Genomic DNA, 11,425 nt, shown 5'->3' with positions numbered 1-11,425 from the left:
GGAACCTCTTCCCCCACCCTTGATCTGTAACCAAGTTCCTCTTAGTAATTCCCATCCAGTGACTCCCTCACTCTGCCCACTCACTATAAATCTCCAGCTGTCCGTGTTGTAGTCAGCATTGAGTTCAATCTTTCTCCCTATTGCAATAGTCTTTCTTTTTAATTTTATTTTTTTAGAACATCTTAAATTTTTAATCCTTTCTTTACAGGTTACAAAAGACCACTTTTGATTAAGAAAACTGTAGAAAGTTAGTAACTGCCACAAGCAGACGCCAGGTGGTGGCCCGTGTCAATTTTCCACAGAGTCCTGCTTTGGGGGGTGTCTGAATGCCCTGCTCAGGGTCTCTGCTCACACTTGCTGGAATCAATCGTGGCAGGTTTTAGTCCACAGGTCGCTTTTCCCCATATTTCTTTGTAAACTCTTCAGCATTCTTACAGAATTTTTTACGGTCCTTAGAGTATTCGTCAGCTAGGTCAGCCGAAGGGGGTGCTCAGGCTGGGGGTCATTCGCCAGTGCTATGAGAGACTGGATTACTTGGTCGGTTTTCATTGCTGGCTTCCGGTTTTCAGCACTAATTACTGGCAGACAGACCTGTCCCTTTTCATCGATGTTGGGGTGATAGATCTTTGTTTTAAATGTAATCTTCGGTGGTTTGAATGGGTATTCTACTGGAAAATTGATTTCGATTCTGAAGGCCCCCTTATCATATGGAGGGTTGCCAGGAACAATAAGCCCTTGCCAAGTCAATAAATTAGCTTCATCAACCTGGATGTTACGGGAGATTTTCATTCCACATTTGCAGATTTCTTCAAGCTCCTTCATCAGCCTCCTGCTGCCCGCCATTTTGGATCTGGTGCTGCTGCTTTCCCAGTGTGCCTTGCAATAGTCTTGACTCCTATTTCAAGAGTCTTGAATAGAGTCTTCCTTGCCTAACTCCATCCAGTGCAATTTTTCTTAACATTAATCAAGGAATAACCAATATTCTCTTTGGAAAGTCTCTGGAGTAAAAGAAAGAGAAACAAGGAGCACCTCATCCTCAAACCTCTCCTTGTCATTCCATTTCCCTTCCACCCCAACATGGTCTTCTGTGCTCAGTTAAATGGTTTTCAATGAAGTGCAGTCACTGGAATTTATTTGTAGTAAAACATAATTTATCACCCATCACATTAAAAGAACTTAAAATTTAAAAAGCAAGGGAAATGGGCAAGAATTGGGGCACTGAACCCATGAAAGTGGGGGAGAGGGTCTATTATGAGGTAAAGGGAACAAGAATGGGGGGATGAGTATTTGAATCACAAACCCTTTTACAATTGTCAAATGTGATTCCTTGATCTACAGCAAAAAATTTATTGTTGTGCAATTTTTTATATGAAAACATACCAAAATCTGTAGACTAGTGAAAATAACCTCCTAATATCATTCCATTCATGACATGACCTTTGTGGAGGTCAACCACTAACAAATAGTTATGTCTTTATTATTGATAATCTTTCTTTGGCCTCTCATTATTCCTAAATACAGTGATAAGTATTTATTTTATTTTTACCTCTAACTCTGACTGCAGTATTTCCTAGTAAGAGATTTGTCTCTCCTACAAGATCACAAACTCTCTGAGAGCAGGAAAACATGATGTTTGTGTATTTTAAGCATGCTTACTTAATAAATCATCTTGTGGGCACTGAATAAATATTAGTTGATCATATCAAATAATTTATTTTTTCAAAATTCATATACAACATACAACTTAGAGGCCAATTGAACTCCTCCAGGACATGGAGGTAGAAGTCTTGGCATTTCTGCAATCTGATCAAAAAACAGCTTCACTGACTTTTCAAGAAGTATTAGCACACGAACCACAGAGAACTGTGGCATTTCACTGAAGACTGAGAATTCAGGAGAGCAAATGAGGCATCATCACACCTGTGATGATTAACTTTGTGTGCCAACTCAGCTGGGCCATGGAGTGCCCAGGGATTTGGTTAAATGTCATTCTGAATATGTCTGTGAGGGTGTTTCTGGATGAGATGAACCTTGGAGCCCATCTACTGAGTAAAGCAGATGGCCCTCCCCAAAGAAGTGGGCCTCGTTCAATCCTTTGAGGAACCAATTGAATCAAAGGCCAAGAAAGAAAGATTTCTCTCTCTGCCTGACTGTCTTCCAGCTGGGACGTTGGTCTTCTGACTTTAGACTCAGACTCAGACTAAAATTTATACCGTTGGCTCCTCTGGTTCTAAGGTCCTCAGATTTGGAATGGCACTGTACCATCTGCTCCCCTGGATCACCAGCTTGTCGACTATAGCTTGGCCTTCTCAGCCTACAACATCACATGAGCCAATTTCTTAGAGTAAATTTCTCTCTCTCTCTCTCCCCCCCCCCCTTTCTTGTTAGATATATACATAGATACATGGAAATATATCCTATTGCTTTTCTTTCTCTTGAAAACCCAGATTAACACAACACAATAAACATTTCACTAAAAGAAGTTTTCCACTAGCTTCTGTATTTTTTCTAATTCTCACCTCACTATCTTAATTACCTACTCTATTTTTGCTCTTTCTCCCCTCACTCTTCTTTCACTCCTTTCTATAGTGAATGTAAGAAACATCTAAGCCTGTAGATAATTTTTATGAGTTTATTTGAGCCAAACTGACTACATATACCAGAGAGCAAGGTCCTAAATGTTTCCCAAAGTAACAGTTTTGCAGCTTCTTTTATGCATTTGAAATTAAGGAGGGAACATAAGGAAGATTGGAGAAAACAAGGTGGGGATTGAATTATAGGATAGTTAACAAAATTATGTGCTTTTTTGAGAGTTAATACCACCTTTGAGGGGTATTACTTCAAGTATTTCAAAGGTGTGTTAACCTAGATACACAAGAACAATGAGAGGGCTGACTTTAAACATTTCACTGTAGAAATTTATAGGCCTGGGGCATGACTATCCACCATAACAGGCCCAGTTAGGAATTTATGATCAGATCACCCTGTGAGGTTACTTTCCATAGAACCACTTTTTTTTTTTATCCATACTATCATACATACCCTCTATTACATAGAGAAAAATTACATGTGTGGACAAAATCATTTTGGATGGGCAGGACCTTCTTTAAAATGCAGACTCCTAGGCCCAACTCCAAGGATGGTGTCTAATGAGGTGACCCTGAATGCAGTTGAACCTTGGACATAGTGTTTTGTGTAACAATCATAATCATCTCTGAAGAACAGGACCCCTGCTCCTGGGAGGAAAATTTTTACATCCCATCTGTTTTTTCTGGGGTGATGCCTAGTACTTAGGTGGCACTATTTGAGTATAAATTAATATGTGTATATAGCCCAACTGAAAGTCGCTTTCAAAACGTCCGGAATAATATTATCTTTATCCCTACTATTCTTTTACAAGTCAAAATTCAGGGAAAATGTAATTAACCTTTTTTCCCCCTCCTTTTCTTGAGCTATTTGAAGAAGGTTATGTTTAGTGGCACTGAAGGAAACATTAAGACCCTTTTGGTTATCATCATCGTCCACCAATAGGTACAGAGAACTTGTTATGAACACAGCCCTGGGTTAAGAGTTTCTCCACACTTTCCCTTCATTGCCTATATCACCCCTCTTATCGCCTCTTTATCAATCCCTGAGCTGGAGGACTGAGATCAGCTGTTACACACCCATGATTACAAGTATCTTGAGAATAAAAGTGAAGTTTTGGGGATTTCTATTCAACCAGCAATAGTTTAACTTTTCAAAGGATTATCTATAAATTTTGAACCTTAGAGATTCACACACCATAAAATGTAAGCCCTTCCTAAGGATGTTTCAACGGTGGAGCTAGTTATCTCGACCGAGTCAGACAGCCTTTGACTTGAGCTTTTTCAGGTGTTTGTGTAGATAGTGCTACCAAGTGTCATACCATTTTGTGGAAAATAACCATCTCAAGAAACCTTGAAAACTGATCTTAATCACACCTCTAATTAAACTAGAGGTAAGAGAAATAGGATAGAAGGCAGGAATTAAATGAGCAGGGGTTTGGATAGGTGCTCATGTGTCTGGTAGACTGGGCATCCTCAAGGAAAAGTGAGCTCTGAGAGAGAAAATGGTGTTTGTTCCTTAGGGAAAAAAGAATGATCAAGGATGACCATCAGGCTTGTATTCAGTATGTTGGACCACCCCTTGGTTCAGCCAGCCCCTAATGGTATAGCAGGGGAATGCTTTCTCCCAGGGCTGGGCCTGAAAGGCAGTAGGTGCTTTCCTACTGGCCAGAGAGAGAGAAGAATGGCAGCAGTTGATGGTCCAGAGGAAGGAAGCAGCAGCCCTAGGCTCTAGTCCAGTGATGAAAGTGGGTGGCCTGGAGGAAGTCAGCAGTAGCACAAGCAGGTATGAACGCTCATGCACAGCATTCCCACAGAACAAGCAGCAGCCAGGCAGCGACCTACAGGCCGCCGAGTGACAGCGGTCAGTACAGAAGGAGGACACTGAGACCAGCCGGCAGCAGAGCTGGTGGAGCCCAACGCTGCCGTCTTTGGTTCTGAGAAAATGTAAAAGCCTTCCCTCCTTGTGGGTTCCCTCCTCCCAGCAGGAAAATGATGTTACTCAAATCTTTAGTTGATGATAATAACCATTGGACAACAGAGATGAGGATTTATTTTTAGCATTTAAGGAGGCAGATTTCCTGGGAGGAAAAGACTGATATCCTTCTCTTCAAGTGCAAACCATCAAGATTTAAATATTACTGTAAATGTGACACCTTTTTACTTGCTGGAAATTGAACCCCAGAATGTGAAATTTAATTCTAAATTACCAGTGAAATTATTGCAATTTTCAGTTAAGAGGTTTCAACATATCTCTGGGCACAAATTGGCCTCTGAGTGTAGAAAAAATATTTTATGTTTCCCTCGTTCTCTCTCTGTTTTTTTCAAGCACATGAATAGATACACATGCTCATAGAGTCCACAGGGGTTTCATGTCTATCTCTGTGGGAATATAAGAGTTAATTTCAGCATTCCAAATGAGAAAACACTGGATGGGAAGCATTCAAAGTTAGAACATGTGCTACACAGAACATTTTGTTCAAATGATGACAGGGCAGAAAACCTGTGCAAGATTTTAAAAATATATTTCTTTAAATGTGTTTTCAGACTTTTTAATTTGACATCATCTTCACTTTTTTGGAATGGAAGACAGTAATTTGACTTAAATTTCAAAGCGAGGATTTTGGTTGCCAGTGGACAATGTGGTTACAATTTAGTGTTATTTCTTCATTTGTTGATTTGATTCGCTGGTGGTTGCCGCAGTCTAGCACCTCAATCAATATCCTGTAGGAAACAGGGTGTGATCATATCCGTAGCCCTGTGTGATGTCATGTTTAGTTGTCCTCTTCAATTTATTACCGTGACCCCAAAAGTGACCTGGAACTCTTGGAAGCTGTTAAGAGAAAACCTTTACCATAATTCATATAATCAGAGCAATGAAAATCTGAGAAAACAGAGAAATGTTACAGCTTTGAAAGTTGAAACTTTTCTTATAGGCATGGAGACATGATTCTTCGAAAGCCACAGTTTCAGAAAAGAGCACCCAGGACCAAACTAAGCACGTTCCTCAGACCACACACCTTGGAGAAAGCCATGTGGCACAGGCTACATCAGCACTTAGTCTGTCCCTTTGAGTTCTGTCCAAAGCTCCTAACGTAGCTATGGCAGGTGACTAAGGCGTCATGCCAAAGACCCCAAGCAGCATTTCGCTAATGTCTGCATAAATGGAAATACGTGGCCTTCCGCAAACGAAATCCAAATATCTCTTTAGCCCCATCTCCTAGTCTTCACCAAACCCTCAATTCTAGCCCAGATTGCTCTCTACTAAACCTTCTTATTCACTTTACCTCCATCTCTGTTCAGGACTCACTGGCCTGAAATACCTGCCATTTTTCTCATCTGAATCTCACCCATTTTCCAGGCTCTGTTTATACATCGCTCTGAGCAAAGCCTTCCTCTACTACTGAGCCTAATGATTCCTTCCTTCCTTAAATTCCCAGAAAATTGTGTTAGTAATCATATGAGACTGCCTTTCTTATTGTCTTGAATTATTGTTTAACTGCAGTCACATCTAACTCTCTAGTGCTTTTAATGTGTCTTGTAAACGTGTGCCATGAAATATAACCTATCCCTTTAAAGCGTTTACAATAAACAAGCTCCTTGGGGTCAGAAGCCGTGTTTTGCATCTTCATGCCTGCCACAAGTGTTTAGTCTTCTGATGCATAGAGAATACACCAGATGACCAGTCACCATCTGGGAGTGGCAAATGTTAATAATAAGTCCTGGTAATCGTTCCTCCTTTAAATTCAACATCTAAATCATTTTAGACAGATAAAGATCCATCGAATTTTTTTAAGATTTCCCAAAGGTGAGTTTCAAAGCCTCTTGTAATCTTTGCTATTCATTTAAAAATCGCCTCCACATTTGGCCTGACCCCACAACCCCCTGCTTATCCAGACCAAGTTTCCCCACATCCCCCCACTTCAGTAATTTTGCCCCCCCCTCCCCCCCAACTGGGTAATTGGCAATGTCTGGAAACATTTTTGGTTTTCATAACCAGGAATGAGCTGCATGCATCCAGTGAGTAGAGGCCAGAAACACTGCTAAACATGTCATAATGTACAAGCCAGCCCCCGACAACAAAGAATCATCTCAGGTGTCAAGGTTGAAAATCCCTGCTCTGATTAAAGTAATCTCCGCCTCTTCTAGCTGCTTAAAGTACTTTGTCTCTCCCTTCCAATGGGAACTACTAATCTTTGCTTTGTAATTTGTTGAGAGAGGGTCATGGCTTCATCATCTTTCACTCCCCCTGCCCTCAGCTCTCAGCACCAAGCCTTCTGCTCCCATCTAGTTCCCGAGACTGCCAGCAGACCCCAAGAAAGAAAGGGCAGACCCTCAGAGTAATAATACCTAACGCTGATTAAATGCATCCTCTCTTCAGATACCCTAAGTGCTTAACCAGGATGATCCCAATTGGTCCCCTAACATCCCTGTGTGATAGGTATCGCTATTCTACAGATGGGAAAACCAAGGCGTTAGAGAAGTTCTCTTGTTCAAAGACACACAGTTAACAAATTAAAGATCCAGGATTCAAACTAAAATGCTCTGATTCCAATAAACATCCTCTTCACCGATGAACTGTGCCATTTGCATTCTACTAATGTTTGAACCGTAATTCTCAAGTATAGACCTCAGAAGATTTGGGGTAACAAGGTTATGAAAAGTATCCTTTCAAATAGAAGCAAACAAATGGAGGAAAGCAGGTTATTTTTCAAAAACATTAACCAGATGAGCAGTGTCAACAAATAAAACTTGTTTCTGATGAGCTGCACCTACTGTATGCCTTCCATTGTCCAGAAATTATATTAATTAAGCTCTGCCCCTGTAAAGATGAACAAGACACTGTGCCTAACAACAGGGTGGCTGGGTCTGCAAAGGGAAAAAGAAAGGACAGGCCTATGGGTGCATATGATCTTCATGGAACTGCTAGTAATCCATCTGGCTAAGTACAAATTAAGCATTAATCAGTTGCAAGGTAAAAACTTTTAAGAAAGGAGTCAAATGGTGATGCACCATGTTTGTATATCTGATTGTAACCCTCAAGGCAATGGATTGAGAATTCTTAAGCCAGAGCAAGACGTGGTGGTCCGATCTTTCCTTTTAAAAGGTGATAGAGAACAGACTGACGGCTGTCAGAGGGGAGGGGTGTTAGAAAGATGGGTGGAAAAGGAGAGGGGGTTAAGCAAGCAAACAAACAAATAAACTCATAGTTACAGACAATAGTATGGTGACTACCAGAGGGAAAGGAGGGAGGTAGAAGAGGGTAAATGGGGGTAAATTGTGATAGAAGGAGGCTTGACTTAGGGTGGTGGGCATACAATACAGTATACAGATGATGTATTATAGAATTGTACACCTGAAACCTATATAATTATATTAACTAACGTCACCCCAATAAATTCAGTAAAAAATAAAAGGTCACCCGGGCACCAGAGTGGAATACACAGTCAAAGAAGAGAGCTTAAGGGAAATAAAAACAGTTAGGCATTTACTGTAGCGATGTAGACTAGAAATGGTAGGTACATGCACAGAGTGGTCGTGGAGGTAACAGGAGGTTCCCTGCCAGTAAGTAGGTGCTCCGTATCTGAGTGATTTCCTAAAATTTACAACCCAATACACACCACCATCAAGGCAAAGCACTTAGGCACCATCATAAATATCTTGCTCTTCAGCTAAACATTTAGCACTTCGGTGGTTGCCCTTGGACTTCTTGACAAAAAGCTTAGACCTTGCTCTCTAAAAAAATCCCAGTCCAACCAGCATGAGAGAGGTTGAAGATTTTAACAGTGGGTAAGGTTCTAATTTTTCAAAGAATAATAAGAAATCAGCCACAAATCCTAAGTTCCACACATACACTTGCCCTGTGGTAGTCCTTCCATAACATGGGTTGAAGGAATGATCGAAGAACTTCTTCCTGGAAGTTCTCAATAATGTTCCATCTCAATCCTTCATATTGAAGTTAGAGTTCATTTGGCTTTGTTTTGTATTATTTCCTCATATTCTAGAAGTCACACATATATTTATCTACCTTAATTTTAGTTTTTTTTACAATAATTTCTTTTTAACCCCATATTAAACCTTTTTTATTTCTGAAAACATAAGCCTTACAAAAAAGAAACAAATAAAACAAAAAAACTAATTCACTTTAAAGCCTAACAATGCTCAATGTGCGCACAGATGTATCTGACAGGAACAGGTGCTAAAACATAGGAACTGCTTAAATTGGACATGACCACATAGCATTCTCTCTGCCTTCAATAACATAAAATAGATGAAGGAATCTGTTAAAGCCATTAGCTGTCTTCCCAGCTCTTAATGTACATATCATTTTCTTAGGAAAGCCTTTTGCAACCCTCTAGGTCAGGGGTGGGGAATGTCTGGTCCTGGGGCCATGTATAAAGCCCACAAAATTGTCTGGTCTGGCCTTCCAAGGCAACCGCAGGCAGGACTCAAAATTCAATAAATCTAGGAGCTTTATTCGTAGCAGCATACATTTATATTAAGTGAATGATGTTATAAATATCCAAATGTCCCTTGGCAGAAAAAAGGCTCCCTACCCCTGCTCTAGGTGCAGTTAGGTACCTCTGCAGATGCTCACCAATAAGTCCCCTATATTTCCTTTACCCTAACACGACCTGCCTCTAAGAAAAAGCTTATTTAATCACTATCCCTCTTTTCCCACTTGCCCCAGAGATTCGATGAGGGCAGATTCTTCAGTGGCCTGTTTCAGAACCACATCGCCACCACCACCAAGCATAATGCCTGGCACACAAGGAGCACTCAATAAATATTTGTTCAGCATATGACATGATCTCCTCTTTCATCCAAGGTGGAAAAATAAACATGAATCTTTGCCGAAGGGGAGTGAGTCTGTGTTCTGAGTTGGGAGGAAGACTTACTCTTTCTGTACATAGTTTTTCCATTGTTTGGCTTTTGATATTGTTTTCAGGAGTGTTTTGTAATGTGAAGCCCTTTTTAATTAAAATTTGTAAAATATTTTTAAATTCAATAATAAATAGATTTATTCTTCTATTTAACAGAACTCTGAGAGGGAAACCATGCTTGGGAAACAGAAAGATCACTTATTGATTCATAAATACTAAAGACCTCATTATTTCCTAAGTATAATTAGACATAATTGTTAAAAATATTTCTTCCTTGAAGATATTTCAATTTTAGAATGATCACAGCAGTCATTTCTATTCTCCTGTGTTCTGGAAGTAGACATTCATTTTGTATTACTAAATAGAATAGGCAGAGGAAAAAGCATTACCTTAAATTGCGTTGCCTCATTGAAAATTCTTCCTAATACATGAAAACAAGGATGGTTTCAGGTACAGATAAAGGACAGCAAGTTGAGGGGTTCCCTTTGAATGATGTTGGAGGGGGAGCGAAATTCCCTTCTTCCCTTCCAGGCTCATGGCTGGCCTAATAATTAACTTGATATAAGACAGATTAACAAAGAAAAACAAATTTAATTATGTACGAACCCCCACAAAGACATGAGACTCCTAGGCACTCAGGCAATTGAGGTTTATATATTGTCCTGAGCTTAGGAGAAGGGGGAGGAGGCTGGGGCTTCAGAAAGGGAGAAGACAATTCGCATATATTTGATGGACAAATGTTTGCCATGCAGATAAGTTTTGCTGATATAAAAAGGTCTCTCTGCTATTAGCTTTCTGCCGGGGAAGGTAAAAAGCTTTTCCTAAGTCTGCTGGTCTTAATTGCTTTCAGCTCAAAGCAATATATATGCCAAAGGGGCACCTTTTGGGGTGGTGCGTTCTGGTCCTCTTAATAGGTTCTATCTCTCTGGTGAAATAAGGCATTGGGTGATTCACCTGAGTATTTTGCCATTAACAGAACCCAAGACAAACCCATTAAAAAGAAAAGGGCTGTGGGGGAGGGGAACTGCACAACTTCTATCTTTCAAATTCTCCGCTGGGAATCCTCTAACAAAAGAGTAACAGCATACAAATTTATTTAATATAAAAGGAAAAGATGCAAAGCCATCTGATATACTTTTACATGACATGGAAACCTTCATTGAAAATAAAGACCTGAAGAAACAGTTCAACTTGAGTGATTTGATGCTAGCTTTAATGAAGAGGGGGAGGCCTGGGAAGCTATGATAGGATAAAAGGGAGCCAAGTGTAGCAAACTGGGAGAAACTTATTTCTAAGTCCTCAGATCCCTCTCGGTTTCTTCTCTTCTTTACAAATAAGGTTGCTCCTTTCCACTGGTACAGGGAGGGCACCTCTCACCTGAGGGTTTCATGACCTGCTTCAGGGGAAGGTCAGAAAGTCCTTCCTGCACCTGTCATGTCTCAAATGCCTTCAGCTAGAGATATGCAATATGTCAAGGTGCCAGATTTTGCAGTCATGTGTCCTGAACCCCATCATTCCTGTGGTAGCCACAGAATGAGAAGTGCTCCGGGAAACCAGGGCAGCCCTAATGACCTGCGGGAGTAGAGCTGGGAAATGAAAAGGTGTGAAGGCTCCCTGGGCAGCAGCTTCACTCTCTCAGGCTCTCTCCTAGTGAAGTGTGACATTGCTGCACCAGCTCTACAAGCAAAAGCTTACAAGCCCACAAAGGAGAGAAAATGGATCTGTCACTCCCTTCCAAAAAAACAAAACAACAGCAGCAAAAACAACTTGGTAGCTCCCTAAGTCAATCACTGTGGCCTAAGGAATGGAGCGCGGTTATTGACTCATTGTGCCGTGCAGGCGGGGATCTGTCATCCAGAAGGAGAGGAGAAGGACTTTGGATACAGGGCAGTCATCATGTTGCCAGAGAATCAAATCCCTCCCTCACTCGTGGGAGTGGGGTTGAGGCTCTTGGGG

At 40.8% G+C, this 11,425-nt stretch overlaps 1 pseudogene across 1 annotated transcript; it reads right to left on the bottom strand.

The window, feature by feature from the left end:
* Positions 1-379: 379 nt before the first annotated feature.
* Positions 380-843, bottom strand: LOC308520657 (ubiquitin-conjugating enzyme E2 L3-like; annotated as a pseudogene). The gene has a single exon. The product of its transcript is annotated as a ubiquitin-conjugating enzyme E2 L3-like (transcript).
* Between the last annotated feature and the right edge of the window lie 10,582 nt (positions 844-11,425).

Source organism: Myotis nattereri (assembly GCF_964212035.1).
Source record: "Myotis nattereri genome assembly, chromosome: 5".
NCBI classification, from domain to species: Eukaryota; Metazoa; Chordata; class Mammalia; order Chiroptera; family Vespertilionidae; genus Myotis; species Myotis nattereri.
Note: the sequence above shows the minus strand (reverse complement) of the source record. Positions and strands in the feature narration are given on the sequence as shown.